Genomic DNA, 22,562 nt, shown 5'->3' with positions numbered 1-22,562 from the left:
TGTCTGATATAAGTATGGCTACTCCAACTTTTTTTGGGGGGGGGATCACTAGGATGACAGATAGTTCTCCGTCCCTCTATTTTCAATCTGAAGGTGTCTTTAGGTGTAAAGTGGATCTCTTATAAACAGCATATAGATGGATCTTGTTTTCTTATCCATTCTGTTACCTTATGTGTTTTGATTGAGTACTTAGTCCATTGACATTTAGAGTGAGTACTAACAGATATGAATTTACTGCTATTATGTTCCCTGTAGAGTTGGAGTTTCTGGTGGTATTCTTTGCTCCTTTCTAGTTTGTTGCTTTTGGTCTTATATTTTTCCTTCATCTTTTCTCCCCTCAGAGAGTCCCCCTTAAAATTTCTTGCAGGGATGGTTTTAATGCATGAACTCCTTTAATTTTTGTTTGTCTGGGAAACTTCTTATCTCTGTTTCTAATCGAATTCAACACCAGCTAGTATTATTATTATTATCATGATTCTAAATTCTGGTTCAGACATCTTGTTTGTGTCTGTGTTGATTAAATCCCTGGCTGTCATTTCTTCCTGTTCTTTCTTTGGAAGTGAATTCCTCTGTTTCATCATTTTGAAGGAAGAAAAGGAATTAATAAAGTAAAAAAAAAAAAAATTAAAAAAATTAAAAACAACACAATAATGTCAAATAAATGATGCTTGATCTTAGGTGTGTTTTGGTCTGGTTGTTGAAAGGAGGTTGATAGATTAGAGAAAAAAGGATAAGCTAAGAAAAGAAAAAAAAGGCAAAAAAAAGTTTGAAAATTTGAAAAAAATGAATATAATAAAATAGAATAAAATGAAATGTTAGAAGTAAAATAGGATCTAAAATTTTACAAAAATGTAAAAAATAAAGTAGGAAAAACTAAAGAAAAATATAATGAAAATAAAATTTTCTCTTTCTGTATTCAAGGATAAGAAAAGAAAAGAAAAAGAAAAAAATTGAATAGATGGACCAGCAAACAGACTAAAATATGATTGAAATGACATCAATTTCCCCCTAGAAGTCAAACTATGAAGCACTTTACAGTCTGTAAACTAAGTAGGCAGAGAGACTAGTGGTGTTTCTCCTCAAGAGGGAGGTTGGTCCAGTTGGGCAGGGCTTAATGTAACAGCTTCATTCTCCACTGGGTGGTACTGCTTAGTTTACTGGGGTGGATTGTTGTGGCAAATGTAGGCATGTATGCACATGTGCAGGAGGTGTGAAAATGGCATCACCAAGCTACCCAGTCTCTAGTATCTGAACTCTGTGCTCTTCCCTACTGTCAGTCAAGCACCCCTCCTTTGTCTTTTTCTGTCCACTTCCTGCTTTTACACTGTCGGTGACCACGCCATCAGGCTGTCAGGCAGCACCTCCCTCCTGAGTTTTATCTCAGATTCAGCTGTATTTCCCAACCCCTCAATTCTGAGGGACTGTGGCTTTGACCCGTTCTGACCCTCTAGGGAAGGATGTCACCAGGCAATAGCCAGGTGCCTGCCTGCCCCAGGAACGTTTGTAAGACTGCTGCTGCCGATGCCTAAAGAGTGTATTTGGATGCTAGCCTGCCCCAGAAAAAGTTCACACGATTGTGGAGCGGCAGTGTTTCAGGGATTATGGTAAATCACAACACACATCTGGCACTGGGCTTCCCCCTTAACGTCCTTGTTGCAACACCAGTGAATGTGGTTGTTCCCCAAGGTCCACTGGAAACTTTGCCTATGGGGTGGCCTCACAGCCTCTATCAAATGTCCTTCCAGCAGGGGAACCACCTCTCCCCATGTGGCTGGAGGACCCCTTGGACCTTGCTCTCTGCTCCTGGGGATTCGCCCTTCCCACCAGCGCACCACCAGGTATCAAGCTGTGGAGTTTCAGACTCTGCACTCCCCCTGTTTATAGAGTCATAATGGAATTTAAACCCTCTTTTTTCTCCTTTCTCTCTTGTTTGTTCAGTCCCTTGCATACTCTTCATTTTCTCTCCGACTGCTTTTTTTGGGGGGTGTGCTTTCCTGTACTCTTTCCCTGTCTCCATCCTCTTTTCACAAGCAAATATAGCTCCCTGCTTTCTGTGGCTTCTTTCTCCCCCAGTTCACCTTTCCATGCCATGTAACTGCCGAGTTTTGTGGATCAGTTTGTGTGGATTATTGTGTTAATCCTCAAATCAGTTTTCTAGGTGTGCAAGACGGTTTAGTGTTGGTCTGGCCACATTTCGGGGATGAGAGATGCAAAAAAACCATCCATGCTCGAGGAATGTTTTTTATTTTAACCTTGATAGGAGTTTGCTAAATGGTGAAGGGAGAACTTTTGGTAATGACTTGATTGTGAGTAGTATTTTGTCTTGCTGTTGGTAAAGGTAAAATAGATTTCCTGTCTCTCTGGGTTACTTTAATTCACCGTGATATGTTCTAGGCAGACAGATGGTAGATAGATAGATAGATAGATACATAATAGATTGGTAGATAGACAGACAGATGCATACATACATATACACTTATACATTCAACATAATTTCTCATGATTAGCAATGTGTATATAGATGTATATATATAGCCATATCTAGAACTTGAATATGATACAACAAATGTAGGTGAATATACTTTAATAAAAAAATAAGTAATTACAATATTTCTTTTAAGTTGCAAGTTTTACAAACATATTCACTATTTTATAGAAGCCCCTTAGTGAGCTACAAGCTAATTTTCATCTCAAAGTCAGCTTTTTAAGTTAAAAATATACTAAATGACTTTATAGAAAGTTTGAACATTGGGGACTTATCTACATTCTAGTTATATTCATATATATATTCATATATGTATAATATGTATAGAACTATATTCCTAGCGCCTTAACATAAAAAGGAAATTTAAAGTATTTTCTCTTACCTATCTTTATATGTATATATTTACATTTACTTGTTTTTTTTGTATCCTGCTGTTAAAATTTATTTTTTTTCTTTCTCAACTAAGAAACACACAGTGAAAACAATCAAACTGTACCAGTAGGCTTAAAATGAAACACACTATCACTCCTCAGCCATTCTCCATTTCATAAGACCAGCTTCTCAGAGGCAACTAGTTTTGGCCCTTGTAGCTGCTTCTTTAGATACTTACTATAATATTTCCAAATAATGGACTTATCTTGCTGTGATGGATGCTGTGATGTGCTGTGCAAATCCCCCTTCTTAAATAAAGGATTTATTATTCAGATGTTGCATATGCCACTGACAGGCAGTTCTAAGTCAATAGCCTCTTCCAGTAATTGCCTCAGTTAAAAGAGCTACGTCCCCTAAGGTCACACCCCTTTCTTGGTTAGTCTCTACCCACTGATTAATCTATAGGGTAAGGCAAAGAGGATAGATAGATATAAAGTCCTCATTCTCTCCACACCCTCATCTCTACTCCAGGACTGTTCCAAAAGGATCATGCTGCCTCCAGACTGTTCTGAATGGTCATCCTAACTTCTTTCAGAGCAGGGTTAGCTGAGATGTTCGATTGAAATTTCAGTGCTGCTTAATTTTTCCTTTTGCTCAGTCCTATTCTCTTTCCTTCCTTTCTGTAGATGTTAGGCCCAAGAGTGCTCCTTAAGGAGCTACAAGCTAATTTCCTTCTCAAAGTCAGCTTTCCAGGGAACTCAACCTCCACCATTGCTATTTATTTCTATACTTTGGATATTATGTATTGATTTGTGGCTGTGACTCAGAAATATTTAATTCTTACACCATAGAACCTGCCTATTCTATGTTCTTAATTCCTTTTATGCTTGCAGGATTGCTATATTAGAATTCTTTTTTCTATCTTTTTTTTTTTAAAGTAGGCTTCACTCCTGGCATGGAGCCCAATGTGGGGCCTGAAGTCATGATCCTGAGATCAAGACCTGAGCTGAGATCAAGAGTCAGATGCTTAACTGACTGAGCCACTCAGGTGCCCCCAAATTCTTAATTAAATAAAAGATTAGGGTGTATATTATTGTAACCAGGAAAACATTGCTCATAGTTTGGTCAAACAGTATATTGTAACTGTTTTTTTTAAATCATACAACTTTTAGTTTATCTAAGAGTTAATAATTGCCTAACCTTTTCATTTATTTCTCTAATTCTCTTCAAATAACCCCTGAGATCTGTAATCATTCAATACTGTTTTCTAAAATGCCAAATGCATCGCATGGTTTGTCTTTTCCCTTTTGGAACACTTCCCTCCAATATCACCCTCTGTTTGGAATAGCTTTTTGCTGTCCAGGCCTGTTGCATGTTTATTGTTCTGGGGCTTCTCTTCATCATCTTCTACATTTATAGGATCCCACGTCTCCCTTTTTGTTTGCATATTCATTTTGTTGGAGCACATCCTTCAGTATATTTCCTAGGGAGATATTGTTTTGTCAATTCCTTTGTTATATTTTCTTTAGCCTTTGTACTCTGCATTTCTGTGATTTTAAGTAATAGTCTAGATTTTTATTATTTTTAACACTTTTTAAAAAATGTTTATATATTTATTTTGAGGAGGGGAGAGAGAGAGAGAGAGAGAGAGAGAGAGAGAGAGAGAAAGAGAGAGAGAGAGAGAGAGAGAGAGAGAGAGAATGTGAGCACATGAGTGGGAGAGGGGCAGAGAGAGATGGAGAGAGAGAGAATTCCAAGCAAGCCCCATGCTGTCAGCACATAGCCTGATGTGGGGGTTGAACCCCTGTGCCTTGAGATCATGACCTGAACCAAAATCAAGAGTTGGAGGTTTAACAGACTGAGCCACCTAGGCACCCACTGGCCTAGATTTTAAAAATTTATATCTATTATGCTAGACAGTTGATTTAGGAGATATTTCTCTTTTTTCAGTTTTTTTCATCCATAATTTTGTGCTTTCTATTGTATGTCTTTTTAAATAACAAGTAATTAAATTAGTAGTAATTTAAGCCTTGTTAATTAGATATTGGGCTTTCTGTATTGATTTTTTTAACTTCCTAATTTTCTTTTCTCAATATTTGTATCATTTTGTTTTACTTTTTTGGAGATTTTCCTGACTGCTCCAAAATTGCCATTAATTTTTCAGTTGCCATATTTTCAGTTTCTGAATTATGTAATATTCCTGTTTTTTTCTTTTATATAGCAAATTGTTGTTTTAGAAATGAAATTCTCTTATTTCCTCAATAATACTACTTATAGTTCGTTAGGTTTTATTCTGCTTCCATCATTTGCTCTGTTTCCTCTTATTTTTCTTTGTTTTTTTTTTTTTTTTTTTTTGGTTTTTATTTGCTCATGTGCCTTTCCTTCTCTACCTAGTGATTTCTTTGATGTTCATTTAAATTTAAATTTAAAAGTGAGATTTTTAAAAAAAACTGCACAGAAGTTTTAGGTGCCTGGCAGAGCTTATCTGCTCATGGGTTTCACTGTATGATTATGTGATTAAGCCAGCCTTTTGGGTAGGAATATTAAACTTTTGGCACATTGTGGTTTATGTTTTTTCCAAAGAAGAATCTTGTGGTGTCTAGCCTGGAGGTAAAAAAAGAATGTATGTATATTTGGTTTACAACATTCTGAGACCATGAATTTAGCGTCTACTATTTCTTATTAGATAATGTTTTATTTAGTATTTTTTCATTTATATTCATGAGAGATTGTTGTCTGTTTTTTTGTTTTTGTTTTTGTTTTTCTTTGTTTGTTTTTGTTTTTTCTTCTAATGCTGTCTTCAAGTTTGGATGTTAAAGTTGTTCTGGATTCATAGATCAACTTTTAATATTTGTTTGTTTGCTTGTTTTTAGTCTTTGGGATATTTTATATTAAACAGTGTTTTTGTTTTTATTTTTCCTTCAGTCATTTAAAAAATTCATCACTGAAACCATCTGAGCCTAAAGCTTTTTTATAGAAGAGTAAATATTGTAAGACATAATGGATATAAGACTTCAGATTTCTATTTTTCTTTTTGTGTCAGTTTGGTAGGTATTGTTTTTCCAAAATTTGGTCAGTTCATCTAGATTTTCTAAATTTTGGTGCAAGTACTTCAGATGTCTTATTATTATTATTATTATTATTATTATTATTTTGCTGTTTCTTGGCTTTATAATAATGTCTCCTTCCTCACTCCTGATATTCCTGCTGTATTTCTCCCTTTTTTAGTTTAACTAGATAATTTATCCAATTTATTAGTCTTTTCAGAGAACCAAATTTTGGCTTTTTGTTTCCTTATTGTATTTATTTTTATTTTATTAGATTCTGTTTTTATCTTTATTATTTTTCTCCTTCAACATTCTTGACTTCTATTTTTTGAAATGAGTCCATATTTTGTATGTTTTCATACTAGATAATGGACTGAATTTTGGAAACTAAATCATATTCTAAATTCTATTCTTTTTTAAATGTGTACTTATTTTTGAGAGACATAGAGTGCAAGCAGGGGAAGGGCAGAGAGAGGGAGACACAGAGTCCGAAGCAGGCTTCAGGCTCTGAGCTGTCAGCACAGAGCTGGTGGTGGGGCTCGAACTCATGAGCCGCCATTCATGATCTGAGCCAAAGTCGGACGCTTAACGGACTGAGCCACCCAGGTGCTCCAATATTGTACATTCTCCTAAATATCAAATTTATTAAAGAAGACATCAGATGGAAATTTTAAAAAATAGTATGAACTGTAGGATGAAAAAGAAATATCAGAGTTATTTCCACTTCTGGTTGAGTTTTCAAAATTCTTAAAATTCTGTCACTCTTCATCTAAGAACTAAACAAGCTAGATAAACTATAAAATTTAAAAAACTCTTCCGAGAGTTGAAAACACAAAGAAACTTAACTGGTCAGAATTCCAGAAAATGCTAAGGACTACATGAGAGAGAAGACATCCATGCTGTTCTCAATCAAGATGGAATGATGGATAGAAAAGAACCTGTCCTGGATGGGGTTAAAGAGAAACCTGCCAAATCTTAAAAGAATTTTTAAAGGCCACATTTAGGCTGCATGACAGATTAGAATAATGGGGAGCTCCAGCCACAGACACAGGTTAGGCACAGACTAAATCTGCACCCACCTTCCAACTTTTTCCCATAAATTCTCCCAAAGGCTTGGGAGTAAGATAACAAAGGCTGGGAACAAAGCAGGAGAGCTATGATATATGTTCTCAGCCATGCAGAGATTCTCTGAGATCCAAAGCAGCTTCCCTTTGAAGGTGAGGACATAGTAAATGCTGGGAGAAATTCATCCAAGAAATTTGGGCTCTTGGACTGAAGGCATGTCCAGAGAACTGAGCTAAATCTAGGTGAGATGCTCCAGAATTCAGCTATGGAAGACTGAAAGTGAGGAAGGAGGAATGAGAGAAACTCCTCTTGAGGCAATCTGGGTCTTCACTGAATGTAAAGCATCCACATTCCCAAGGCTAGAGACGGGACAGCAGAGCAGAGAGAAATCTCCCCAAATGCAGAAAACCTGGGGTGTGAATGTAGAGAAAAGAAAGGGAAAAAACACACTGATGCAAAGGTTGGAAGACAGGCTATAAAGGAGACAGATACCATAATGTGGAAGCTAGTGGCTTAGATATAAAGCTACAAGAGATCTCTTCAGTCTCAGCAGTGTTCAGACTCTTGCCAAACACTGAAGGGAAAATCATGGCCTGGCTTTCAGAACATTTGAAGACAGTGTTAAACTGATTCAAGATGAAAGAGTTTGTTTTGTAATGTTCCTTTCTTTTAATGTCCTTCTCAGGTTTTGGTGTCAACATATAGAGTGTGTTTTTAATCCTTAAAATTTGTTGAGACTTCCTTTATGGCTTAGCATAATGTCAAGTTTTATAAACGCTCTACGGGCATCTGAAAAGAATATATACTGCAGTGTTATTTTAGTGTTCTGTCGTCAGTTTTATTAGTTGTGTTATTAAAACCTTCTATATTTTTCCTGATATTTTGATTGCTGGTTCTGGTAGTTACTGAGGGAAATGACTATAAGTTTCCTAACATGATTGTTCTTTCCATTTCTCCTCGTATTTTTGTCGATATTTGTTTCATATATTTTGAGATAACATTATGAAGTTCTTACAGACTTGGAATTGTTTTGTTCCTTGTGGAGTGACAACTTTATCATTATGAAATGCCCTTTTTTAAAATCTCTAATAATGCCTTCTGTCTATTTGGTTTCACATGAGTATAAGAATACCAGGTATCATTTATTTAGTATTTATATGGATTTTTCCTTGTCTTATGTTCAGCCTCTTTGTGTTCTATTTAAGCTGTTTCTTTTGTAAGCAGCATATATTTGAGTTTACGTTAGGTATCTTAGTAATTATTTTCTGTTCATCTCGTGTTTTCCCTGTTTTTTTTTTTTTTTCTTAAACCTTCTTTTGGATTAGCCAGCATTTTCTATGATACCATTTGCTGCTTTTATTATCCTTTTTCAGTCTGCCACAACCTGGAAGTGGATGAGGGATTTAAATCATGCGACAGTTTTTAAGATGTTGGTTAGGTACCTCACCTTGGAATGCCATTATTGATAGCATTTTGGATACTCCGATAGGAGTATGAAATGTCATATTGAATATCATTTGCAGGAGCATTTGGCAGACATGTAGGGGTCAATACTGACTGACAATACTGACTCCTACTTGGCCCTCTATTTTGTGCTCCCCTCTGGCACACAGATGGAACCACTTTAGATAACTGGTAGAGCTCCCCTCTGGCAACAGGTTGTGACACTTCAGATAACTAGTAGAGGCGACTGGTACACAGAAGGCTCCACTTTCGATAATTAGTAGAGATCCTCTGGTGCTTAGATGGTGCCACTTTAGATATAACTACCCCGTGACCTCACCACCATGCTCCTCACTGTATAAAAGCTGTGGGTTGAAGTCCAGGCTTCGCAGAGATTGCGGGAATGATGGCTGTGGAGGGTGGCCTTGCATTGCTCTTGATCGTCAGTGTGCCTGCCCACCCTATAGCCCCTGTCAGTAAGTTACCCTGAATAAGATTTGGTGTAAATGCATGGAGTGGCTCGCTTCGTTTTTTGGTGTTAACATGCTTGTTGGTCTTGAGGATATATTACTGACCATCCTCCATCTTCTAACATATGCTTTGCATCTTAAGGCAACAAAAGGCCCAGAATTGTCGTACTAAAGTTTTGTGTCAAATTACCTAGAAAATGGGGAAGGAAGTGAGGTAGGCAGTTTTATTGTATTGTGAGGGAAAATGGGGAAGGAAGTTCCTGAAGTTTTATTGTATTGTGAGAATGATATTTAGATGCAGATGGGATTTTTTATGTTGTGTGAATTTTTTGTGTTTTATGTGTTTTTTATGTGTTGTGGGTTGTTGATGAAAACGTGGGGAGGTGGCTAAATCCTAGCATCCTCAGCTCCTTCTTTAACACCACCACTGAGTCCTCGTTTAGAGTTAATAGTCATTTGCTTGTTGTGCTGAAGATGGAGTTATTTCTATTGTTTTTTAATTGGACATTGTGAGTTTCAAGGGAGGAAAGTAGAGTAAAAGTGACTTTACTTCACATTCCTTACTTGGAAGATCCATAAAAACTTGAGGCCACTAATCAACAGTGACTAGTAGACACTTGGAGGAAAAGCTTGGCATGATTGGGAATTTCTTTGTTTGAACTTCCTGACTTTCTATTCCCACTACAGCAGAATATTTCTTCTTAGTAATTTTATGGCTTAAACAGGTCAGCCTAGCTTTTTTATGCAGTCAAGTAATTGGATCTTTTGATTTGGATTTGTGACGATGATGATGATGATGATGGTGATGATTCAAAAAATACTGATCACCTGGCACGTGCCAGGCATCACTCAAGGCATGTGATCTATAGCAGTGACTCCAACAGAGAAAAGTTTCTGACTTCATGGGACTTATATCCCAGTACGTGGGGAGGTTTAGTAGAAATTTAAGAAACTACTAATACTTATTGGGCATTTGCTACATGAAAGGTGCCCTTTTATGATCTACCTATCTTAACTCATTAACCATCACATCAGTCACATGCAGCGGATACAACCTGACATGGAGGAAAGCTCAAATACATAAGTAATTTGGCCAATGCCATTTGCTTAGTGGGTGGTAAACTCCAGAGTTCAAACTTCGATAGGGTGGTTTCAGAGCCTCACTCTTAAACTCTGTAATATGACCATGATAATATATAAATTGATTTAATGATGGTTTGGAAAGAGAGCCAGGGCTACAGTAAGTCTAGATAAAAACCATTCTGTGGTCATTGCATGATTTTGAATTTTCTCCTTCATTGAATTAAGGAATTGATAATATTGAGAATGTAACTTCAACTTATAACATTACAAAATACTATGTTTAGTGTAATGGATTAAAGATATTTGAACACTTTAAAAATTTTTTTTAGATATTTTTAAATGTTTGTTTATTTTTTGAGAGAGAGAGAGAGAGAGAGACATAGCATGAGTGGGGAGGGGCAGAGAGAGGGAGACACAGAATCTGAAGCAGGTGCCAGGCTCTGAGCTGTCAGCAGAGAGCCCTACATGGGGCTCGGACTCACTAACTGTGAGATCATGACCTGAGCCGAAGTCGAATGCTCAAACAGCTGAGCCATCCAGGCACCCTGAGATACTTGAATGCTTTTATGGTTGTTTTTAAAGAATTCAAAAAATAATGCTGTGGAGTATTAGATATGAGCATATTTTGGTATATTTGTAGTTACCACTCTGCAGTAGACTTTACTTTTTAGAACAGTTTCAGATTTATAGAAAAATTGAGAAGCTGTATAAAGAGTTCACATACACCCTTGCACATTGTTTTCTTTGTTATTAGTATCTTACATTATTATGGTACATTTGTTGTAATTATTAATATTGATACATTTTTAGTAGCTGAAAACCATAGTTCATTCAAATTTTACCAGTTTTTTTCCCAATATCTTTTTTTGTTCTAAAATCCCATTCAGATTACCACATTACCTTTAGTCATTGTATCTACTTAGGCCCCTCTTGACTGTGAGAGTTTCTCAGACTTTGCTTAATTTTGGTGGCTTTGACAGTTTTGAGGAGTATTAGGGTACATCATAGGATGCTCTTCTATTGAAATATAGCTGATTTTTTTATGATTAGACTGATGTTATGGGTTTTGGGCAGGAAGACCATAAATTTAAGGTGCTATTTTCATCACAATATATTAGGGGTACGTGCCATCAACATGCCTTAGCACTGTGGCTATTGACCTTGATCACCTGGCTGTTTGCTGGGTTTATCCACTGTAAAGTTACTCTTCCCTTTCCTGTTCCCTTCACCCTTTCCATTCTGTACACTTATGAGGGAAGTTACTATGCAAAGTCTAATTTAAGGAGTGGGAAGTTCTGCTCTTCTCCTTTTTTTAAAAAAAAAATTATGTCTTTATTTTGAGAGAGACAGAGTGCGAGTGGGGGAGGGGCAGAGAGCGAGAGCGAGAGACAGAATCCGAAGCAGGCTCCAGGCTCTGAGCTGTCAGCACAGAGTCCAAGGCAGGGCTCAATCTCACAGACTGTGAGATCATGACCTGAGCTGAAGTCGGATGCTTAACTGACTGAGCCACCCAGGCACCCCTCTTTCTCCTTGTGAATGAAATATCTGCATAGGTCATTTAAAATTCTTCTGCACAGGAGATTTATTCTTCCCATTTACTTATTTATGTCCGTACGGATTCATGGATATTTATTTTATTATTTGGGTTACATGACCCAATACTATATTTGTTGCTGAAATTATTCCGATTTTGTCCACTGGGAGCTCTTTCATTGGCTGTTGTGTTTCTTTGACATACTTTCATCAATGTGGGTGTTTGTTTTTAAGCACTGCTTTACTTTATGACACTAAAAGTTGCTCCACACTCATCTTGTATATTTCCTGTTCTAATTTTAGAGGCAACCACTTCTGCAGGAAATGGTCTTTTGAGAATGGTAGTAGAAACCAGGATCTGGGCACTAAGTGTGCTCATTTCTACTGGGATGTGATTTCTTTTAGGCCCGCTCAGTTGACAGAGCAAGGAAATGTATGTATACTATCCCATGTGAAAGGTAGACTTTTTTTAAATATTAATATATGTAACCATCTCTATCTATATTAAGTGAAACATGACTTTGTACTGATGTTTCTGACTCCAGCACATTAATTACCACATGGATCATTCTAGTCTCCTCCACTTGTATCTGTAAATTTCCACTCTGATAGTGAGAAACTGGCTCACACCATTCACCATCTATATGTGTATTATTCAGTTTCAATATATGTGTATAGTAGTGTTGAGAGTGTTAACCTGTATTCCCATGGGAAAGAGCTTTATTAAGCAGAATTTGGTGTTTATATGCAGTTTCCTTTGCTTTTCTCTTACCACTCCTTCCCAAAGTTATGTAGGTCAGCAACTTTTTCCTCCACTCCCCCTTCAAGGAGATATTTCATACATTTGGAACACATTTAGATTCTCTTGTCACAGTCTCAATTTTTTTTATGATTAGGTGAAATCTATTGAAAAATAGAGATTAATGTTTTGTGATGAGGAGTTCAATTTTAGGTAGCTCGATATCAATAACCGAACCTAAAATGAGAGTTACCGTGTCCATTTCCTGTTCTTATTCTTAATTCTGATTTATAGATGTTCATTTAATGCGGTCATTGTCGTCTGTTGTTAAGCTTGCTTTAGTAGTAGTGTACTAAAGCAAGTAAACAAACTGTAAAAAAAATAAAGTGTGATTTCATTTATATAATAATTTTATTTTCTAAATTTGTTCTTTACTCAGTAGGAGAAGTCAGGCAAGAAGACCCTGAAGTCTAGGCTTATTAGAAGGAAGACAGTGTGTGGTAAAAAGAAATCTTGTAAAGTTGACCCAGTGAAATTAACCTTTAGCTCTCCCGGGCTCCAAACAATCACCACAGAATGTTCTGGGGTTGTTATTTGCTGAATCCAGTCTCCAGAATAGTTGAGAGGAGCAGTACTATCAGTATCTGAGTGTGTTTGCAGGGTCTTGTGAGCCGGGAAACTTGTCTTTCCACCTGGGGGTGCTACCGAGTATCTGACTCTAGTGGCTTTCTGTGTAGAGTTATCTTTCACTTGCATTAGAGTAACTCATTTCTTTTCACTTTGATAGCATTTCTCAGTTAATCACATCACTGTCAGGTTGTAATAACAACCACATATTTTATAATGTGGTTTCAGTCGTAACACTTCATTTAAAAAAAAAAAAACACTTCCCCCTCATTCTCCGAGTTACTCTTTATACTTTTTACATTTCAGTCATAGCTTATTTTCATCTGTAATCTCACTCCTCTCTCTATGCACGTAGCCATGGAAACCATCACAGAATGCCTGCGTTTTACCAATCATGGTATAAATTACAGGCCATTACAATTGTGATGTTACTGTTCTGGTAAGAGTGCTGCATTTTCACCTATGAAAAGGGTTATGACTGCTATTAATTCTAAGAGGATTTTTGGTAGCTTGTGTGAGAGTAGGTCAGGAATGCTGTGGTCTTCCCCTCAATCAGTGTCACAATGAGATAAGTCATTATTGGATAGTTTTAATAGCTGCTTTTAAGGTTACTGTGAATGACTATGTCCCTAATTAAGATTCTTGATTCCATTCTAATTTCCCATTAAATATTAAACCTCACAAAACTGCCTTTAGAAATGGGATTCCACATATTCGTGAAACATTTACTTGGTGCTAGGAACTGTGCCAGATGTTACAGGCACTAATCTCAAAGCGTAATGGAGAGAATGAAACAAATGTGCAAATAAGCATAACAGCAGAATATAGAATATTAATTAGTCAGGGACCAATGAGGAAAATAGAAAGCAGTCAACATATTGAAGACATGGAATTTAATGCAAGGCATTGGTTACCCAATTAATGAAAATGAGGACAGTGAAACAACCCAGCGATTGGGAAGAACAAAAGGTGCTACCAGCCCTTAGCTGGAGAGACAAAAGAGGCAGTGTTACTGACACTCAGATCATTGGGTCACCAAGTGGAAGATAAAATCCTGGAGAGCTAGTCTGGCAAGTGCTAAAGCCAAGAAAGGACAGAGCGGCTGTCACAGACACCAGCAGCATAGAAGGAGAGGGCAGACATCTGGCTTTTCTCTTCCTTCAGAGTTCCAGTCTCTCACCATTGCTTTCAACTGGTCAAACCCAGCAGAGGGTCTTTGATAGAAAGCATGGTGAATGCACACTGCAAGGATCGTCTCTCATTAGGACTCGGAGGGAGCAAGAGAAGGGCCAGGAATGCATCCAAAGGCAAACAGACCCAGGGCTGTTAGCGAGTGCTATTGAAGTTTTAGCACAGGGATAGTTGAGATGAGAGTACTCCAAAGTTCTTCTCACATGCTGAACTTGGCTCTTTTCTGTATTTGGACTGCATCCTCATGCACAGTGATCAGTTTCTACTTGATTGGACAGGCAAAGTTTGAAACTACAGAACAAGTGCTATCAGATGTTGGCTTGTGAATTTGTTCTCTATCCCCTTCCACAGATATGTCCTCCATCTTTAACTCTGGTCCCTGGCTGAAAAACAGAACAGAACAAGATTTAACGCTGCTCTGACTACCTCCCACACCACAATAGCTTCTTTATCATTATTTTTTTAAACATTTACTTATTATTGAGAGAGCATGAGCATGGGAGAGGCAGAGAGAGGAGGAGACACAGAATCCCAAGCAGGCAGCACAGAGCCTGACATGGGGCTTGAACTCATAACCTGTGAGATCACGACCTGAGCGGAAGTCGGATGCTTAACCGACTGAGCCGCCCAGGCACCCCAACACAATAGCTTCTTTAAACTGGTAAAGGTTATTTGCATATCAGGACCTGCTTCTGTTCAAAACAAAACAAAAAATTATAAAACATGCACACACCTAAATCTAGAGTTGATCATGGGTAGTTTCATAAATTTCCACGCTTAGGTAAGTTATTTTGTGTTATATGGGACCATTTATGTTAAAGAACATACTAAACCATGTAATGTTTTATTGATACACCTGTAAGGACAGCAAGTCCATGAAGACAGAAACAAATAATTTGAAAGATTTTTAGAAAAGATAATACACACACAGCAATACATACTAAAATATCAGCAGTCTACACTTAGATGATAGAATAACAAAATTTAATAATTTGGAGAAGCCAGAGTCCCCAAATTTCCTAAAATTTATTATGTTATTATAAAATAAAAATGTTAAATAAAATGGGCTTCAGCAAATCTTATGATATATTTGATACTTTAAATTTTTTTCTACCTTTTGCTTTTCCTTTCTTTCTTTCCCGTTTATTCTAAATATGAGTGTATCCTATTATTTATATTTAGTACTTTATTTTGTACTTCCTGGCCATGACAGTCTTCAGAGATTTCATCCTCTGCTATGGATTTAATTATCATATTTGTGCAGAAACTTTTTCCAAGTATACATTTTTAGTTCTGAATTTACTCCTTTGTTTCTGTGCAGTATCTCTACTTAAATGCTGCCATCTCACTCTTGGGATGTTCTGCCATCATTTCTAATGCAACACTTGAGTATCAGTAAGGGTCCAGGCAGGAAACAGGTGACATGCTCAAAGAGGTAGTTTATTCACTTAATCACTTCAATTATTTACAGTGGTGTGGGCAGGATTAAGGGAATATTAAAAAAAAAAAAAGGCATGTTGATACATCCAGGGACTGGAAATATCGAGAAATTCACCACTGAATGTCCAGAAAAGATAGCGGTTACTAGAACCTGGAGGGAACTGAAGCTAAGAAAGACGCATGTCCTGAGAAATACTGTAGCCAGGGAGATGTATGCAACCTCCTTGGGGGGAGCAGTACCTGGCCTCTATTTTCTCCCACCTGCTCCTTTCCCAGCCCTCTCACTGGCTTAATCTAATAGGAATTCAGAGGACACAGGATCATAAGTGATGTATATATCTCATCACATATCCTCCTGGAGGACAGACCAGGCCAGTGGAAAGCAGAGAGTAGGTATGGAAGCCTGAATAGAAAACAATCAGCCTGAAATCTAAAACCCAACTCATTATTTTTCCCAAATTAACTTCCTTTCCAAATTTTCTTAATCTTACTAATGTTATGTGTTTTTTTTTTTTTTTTTTTTTTTATTACTGAAGGGAGACAAATCAAGCTTTTCTGCTCATCTTGGGTGACAACTTCCAAGGCTACCCATCTGATTTCTTTCTGTCCAAGTCTCTAGTAATGAGGACGAAATCTTGGGAATCACCCACTGGCATTAGGAGACACTATAGATAGATGAACAAAACCTATAGATAGAATCTATAAGAGCATCACATGCTCTTACAGTCAAATCAAAGCCTGCGGAGTGTTTACTGCTCATCTGTTTTCTGTTCATAGGGATACAGAGAATCTGGTGAGCTCATGTCACATCAGATTCAAAGAATTGAGCTGGTACTGGTGGTGAGTTAACAAGACTGAGTAAGGCAATCAAAGGGTGCACATAAATGGAGCCTGCAGTCATGATTATAGGAATGGTACAAAGTCATTAGATGGAGGGGAACTTGTGAATCTTTTCACAGGAAACAAGGCAGGAACAGAGAGAATAGGGATTGGAGAGTATACACAGGATGGGGTGACTGGGTGGCTCAGTCAGTTAAGCATCTGACTTCAGCTCAGGTCATGATCTCACAGCTTGTGAGTTGGAGCCCCACATCGGGCTCTGTGCTGATAGCTCAGAGCCTGGAGCCTGCTTTGGATTCTGTGTCTCCTCTCTCTGCCCCACCCCCATGCATGCTCTGTTTCTCTCTCTCAAAACTATACATTAAAAAAACCCCAAATGCCTTCATTATAAAAAAAAGAGTATACACAGGTTTAAGTAAAGTGATCTGAACATAGAAACTGGTGCATCATAGAAAGCTACTATAGAAAAATTATGTGTATTCTTGATACCATAAATGTGTGTGAGTTTTGAACTTACGTGGACCCTGAAATGTGTTTAACAATCCTTTCATGTCTCTCTTGGACAGCTACTGGAAAGACTATTCTAAAACTTTACCATTCTCTTTAAACCCCCTACTTCATCATTGATCTTCAGTCTTTTTATCAGGGGATGATTTTCCCCAAACTCTACATGCACAGAAAGCAGACTCTCAGCTTAGAATTTATTCAACTGTCTTACCTAAAAGCTTATTTAATTTTTTCTTATATTGTCTTTTTCTCTCACCTGTAAGAGATACTTTTCCTTGGCTGGCACCTCTGATCTCATTTCTTTTTTTTTTTTAATTTTTTTAAACGTTTTTATTTATTTTTGAGACCGAGACAGAGCATGAACGGGGGAGGCGCAGAGAGAGAGAGAGACACAGAATCGGAAGCAGGCTCCAGGCTCTGAGCCATCAGCCCAGAGTCCGACGTGGGGCTGGACTCATGGACCGCGAGATCGTGACCTGAGCTGAAGTCGGACGCTCAACCCACTGAGCCACCCAGGCGCCCCTGATCTCATTTCTTATCACCTTCTCTGATACTTTGATCTACCAGTTGACGATTTTTCTCTCCTTTATTGTTAGCATTTACCTTCATATTATCTTATCACTAGCCTATAAATATGTTTAAATATTAGCCTTATTAAAAAGGATTTCACAGACCCAACCTCGCTCTTTATTTTTTATTTTTGTTTTTAATTTATTTTTAATTTTTTTAACATTTATTCATTTTTGAGAGAGACAGAGCATGAGCAGGGGAGGGGCAGAGACAGAGGGAGACAGAGAATCCAAAGCAGACTCCAGACTCTGAACTGTCAGCAGAGAGCCCTATGTGAGGCTCGAACCCATGAACTCTGAGACCATGACCTGAGCTGAAGTTGGATGCTCAACTGACTGAGCTACCCACACGCCCCTCCATCTCTCTTTTAGCTATCATTTTATCTTTCATTTCCTCTAATGCCAGTCTTCTTGAAAAGGTATACTGTGTTCATAGCCACCTATTTGCACCTCAAATTCATCCCCTTATCTGCCCCAATTTGGCAACAATTATTCTACTGAATATGTTTCACCAAAGCGCATGATTGAGTTTTGGTCTGTGATTTTTAACTAGCGCATCAATCTCATGACACTTCACTCAACACCTTGAATGAACAAGTGTCTTACTGTCTTTTTCTTCATAGTGTATCTTCTTTCATAAAGCAACATTTTTAATATCACGAATACACAACATTTTGGGTATCTAAACAGTGGGCTGGTGAATAAAGAGATGACCATTTGTAAGTATGAAGAAAGGATGAGCCTGTGGAGAGTTGAAGGCACTGGTGGAAAAGCATTTTACCTCATCAGCAGTGGGGTTCAGCCTGGCTAGGGAAAGAAGTGAGAATGGGAGACACTGAAAAAATTGAAGAAGTTAGGTTGTGTGAGAGGGCTAGAGTGAGGAATTGGTCTGGATACTTTCCATAGGAACAAAGTTGTATTAACATGGAAGACAGTGGTAGCAGAGAGGGATTTTACTCTAGATTTACACATGTATCAGGAAGCAGTTCTGGGTAATGACAAATTCTAGACTGGACACCAGGGGACGTGGTAGAAACTAAGGTGAAGAGTTGTAGTTTTAAATGGTTAAAAAATGGTGAGATGATGTGTTTAGGTGTTGAATGGGCAAAACATGAAGATGTTGACCATTCCAGGAAAGTATTAGTTTTTGATGATGAAAAGCCAACATGAGAAAAATTGAGCTACTATAGTCTGAAAGCCTGTCAACAAACACAAGTGGAGAGAAGAATTTGACAAGATCTGAGGGATTCGTGATGAAACTTCTTTTTCACCACCAACTCACAATCAGCTCTTCATTCTTTTTTACTGACATTTATTGCTACACAATTCCTTTATGTAGCTAGCTGCTGCGTGAACTACTCATTCAATGCTTCTTTCATGTATGCTTATTATTTCATCTTACAAATAGACTGATGTTTGGGTGGGGATTTTGAATATTATGATTTTTAAAATAACTTTTTTAATGTTTTGAGAGAGAGAGAGTCAGAGTATGAGTGGGGAAGGGGAAGAGAGAGAGGGAGACACAGAATCAGAAGAAGTCTCCAGGCTCTGAGCTGTCAGCACAGAGTCTGACGCTGGGCTTGAACCCATGAACTGTGAGATCATGACCTGAGCCGAAGTTGGACACTTAACTGACTGAGCCACCCATGTGTCCCAAATATTATGATGTTTTAAACTCTAAGTACATGCCTAGGACAGTGTCTTTATCTCTGTGCTGATTTTCTTTAAATATTTGTTGGCCAGTACATTAAAGATCATATTCTTAAATAGTCCTATCTTTGAGTAGTGCTTTCTTGATTATTTAGAAAATATATTTATAGCAAAATATTTACTGAAGAGTACTGAAGAGTACTGTCATCTATTTGTCTGACAAATTTAAATCATTTTGTGTCAGTGATGCTAATTAAAATCTTTCTCAGGTAATTTGTTAATTGGTACATCTTGGTGAATTAAAAGAATTGGCCAAAAAAGAAAGTTTTAAATTTCACATTTGTACATTTTGTGTGAATTGCCACCAAAATTTTGATTAGTTTTTTTGTTTTGTTTTGTTTTGTTTTTTGGCTATGATAGTCATGAATCTTTGAGAAGGAAACAGCTGCAGATGTTAGGGGATGGAGGGAGGTTTTAAGAGTATATTCTGTTTCCTCTCTGAGACAAAAGGGAGAGAAATCTGTTAGCTCAGCAGGGGAAGGTTGTTTTGCAACTTGAAAAGCTTTTGATTCTCTTTTTTTATTCGTTTTTTTATTTGCGAAACAGCTGAAAGGCTATACTAGCAGAAATGGTGGAACCAGAGAAAGTCAAGTTTTTAAAGATAGACTAGAAACACAACCAGGTTGGAGCCAGGCACAAGGACATTTCCAGCAGAGCAAAGTGTGTGCACAGACAGAAAATTCTGACCTCTCATTGGGCTGTCCAAGGATTCTTCATCCCAGGAAGCTCTGCACAGGAAAGATCAGAGTCGTATAATTTATTGCATTTGATCCCAAACCCAGAAATCACTCAGGCTTAAAAAGGCATTTAAAAATATCTACACGCAGTATTTTTTCATCCAGCATTTAAAGATATTAGAGCATAAATGAGCCCACATCTGCCTTAACTGCATTTTCATTTTTTAAGACTGCTTTGTTTTGAATATGTGAAAAATAAGACTGATTTTTAAATCCTTAGGGAGAAAATTGCTTCCAAAAGCCCATTTCATTCTTCAGGACTATTACTACAGACCAAAACATTAAAATGCCAGAGAGTTGGTGCAGCAAGAAAGTAAAGGTCAGTCGGCATGATACTAACTTAGTCAAAGAAAGTACTTCCCAGGTAAAAGCATTTCTGCTTTTTTAAGAAAATAAAAATGGTAAAGAAAACAATTCATTCACATGAGGTTCATTTGACTTTCTCAGAGAAATATAGTTCATTTTTGCTGCCTGAACTAGGAGGCCTGGAAAAATCATGGTGAGCTGCTGTTTGCATTTCACAGGTTGACTGATTGACTGACTAATAGCCACATCTTGCTCTGTAGGGGGAGAAGAAGGGGAAAAAAGGAAAAATGTAAGTGTACCTCTGTGTGTGTGTTTGTGTGTGTGTGTGTGTGTGTGTGTGTGTGTGTGTGTCCATGCATGCACAGGCTTGTGCAAGTGCCTGTGTTTGTTGCAACACTTGTTAAAAAATTCAAAAGATAGTTTTGGAAAATGAGGAATGGCCTCTCTTACTAAGAGATTATGAAGTTGTGCACTTTAAATGAAAACAGCATAACTTTCACTTATTCACACTACAGATATTTATTAAACAACTGCTGTTTGCTTGGTAATTTGCTGTGTGCTGAGGAGAGATAAAGTAGCAGATTCTCTGTTTTCCAGTTGTTTATGAGTATGTTTTGTATAAATGTTTAGAGATTTTGTCAAGGTACTTTGGGGAGCAGGGTTAAAGGTCATGGAAGGTTTAGTTCCCGAGGATGATGGTGGTAGCTGGAAGGCAACGTTGGGCCAGAAAGATGAGCAGATATAGAACATGGAGGAGTATTGTGGCACAGAGTGAGAGATTTGGAAGTGCAAAGCATGGGTTCACACAATCCTCGTTTTTCCCCTTTCAAAACCTCTTTATCTTTGCTTCTCTCAAAGCAGTGCATTTATTTGTAACAGTAAACAACATGACATTTTACAAAAGAAAACTGAAATATGAAAAAAATCCAATTAAGATGTTTACAATTGAATCTGACACCATCAAAATAATACATTAAGCACATAGGCTTTAGAAAAATATTTTAAATTGGCTTTCTTTTGGGGTCTGCGTATTGTCCACAGTTCAGTTACTGGTTCGGTGGATTGAATTTGTCCTGGAATGCATAAATCTAAGAGGGAGACCTAGTTGAGCTATGCTTTTCAAAACATGTAACTGCTGCCATGATTCCATTACTCACTTCCTGAAGCATGCATCTGTTTACTCAAATATAATATTTATTTGCATATCTTACACTTCTACACTATTTCTCTGTAATAAGAACTTTATAAACCAATGTATTATTTGCCTTAGCTTTGGAGCTTCCAGAAGGCAATTCCAGATCTAGCAGACACACAGCTTCTTTATTACTTATCATTGCTCCATAATGTCTTGATTAGGAGTTGTAAGGGCTATTTCTTTGATTAGTGCATGTTCCTCTCAGCAATACCTATATGCTTGTGTGTGTGTGTGTGTGTATGTGTCTGTGCGCATGTGTATACATGTGTATTTTGTTTTTTATTTTCACTTTTCCTCCAAGGGCCATCTTTAAAAACGACTATGGCAGAAAGCCATGTTAAGAAGGTAATTAACAAAGGAACACACAAGTAATATCGCAGGATATTCCCTATAACTGACTAAGGATTCTCTGCCTGGTCTCAGAGATGTGTGGGTAACAGACCTTTGTTTTCCATCTCCTCACCAAATGCAGAAAGATCCCAAGGCCAAGTTTTGTTAGCAGAGAAAATCTAATGGAAGCACATGCTTATTTCTGAGTGCCCTATAATTCTCTGTTCTTGGGTGTCATGCTCTCATATAACCCCAAGATTTGTGAGGATCACCTGGCCCAGGAGAGGTATCCCCCTTGACCCTCACACATGCCCAGAGAGCCTACGTGCATTGGATCTCATTATATGTATTGTGCATGCAACTCAGGGAAACAGTTTACAGAAGGCTGCTTTGTAGAGAGATCACTGTCAAGCAGGACACCTTTGAGAGACAAGAGAAACACCAGTAACAATTGTGCAGGGATACAGTTGTAAACCAGGACTGTCCTGCTGAGCTGCACTATCCATTTATGTTGAACTCTGATACAAGTCTCACTCACTTACTCATGGACTTCCTCCTCAGCTGTGTGTTTTGTGGCGAACATTTTGGGGCGAATGCTTGCATCTCTGCCTTTCTTGAAAAATGTGGCTGATTTCTTATTTTATATCCTAACTAGGTGACTTCTTCCTTTTTTCTAAGTTTATTTTAATATATTTTGAGAGAGAGATAGAGAGCAAGCAGGGGAGGGGCAGAGGGGGAGACAGAACCTAACCGGTCAGCACAGAGCCCAAGGTGGGGCTTGAACTCACGAACTGGTAAGATCATGACCTGAGCCAAAATCAAGAGTCGGACGCTTGACTGCCTGAGCCACCCAGGCACCCCAGGTGGCTTATT

Source organism: Panthera tigris, chromosome C1 (assembly GCF_018350195.1).
Source record: "Panthera tigris isolate Pti1 chromosome C1, P.tigris_Pti1_mat1.1, whole genome shotgun sequence".
NCBI classification, from domain to species: domain Eukaryota; kingdom Metazoa; phylum Chordata; class Mammalia; order Carnivora; family Felidae; genus Panthera; species Panthera tigris.
The sequence above is the reverse complement of the archived record's forward strand: the minus strand, read 5'-3'. Positions refer to the sequence as shown.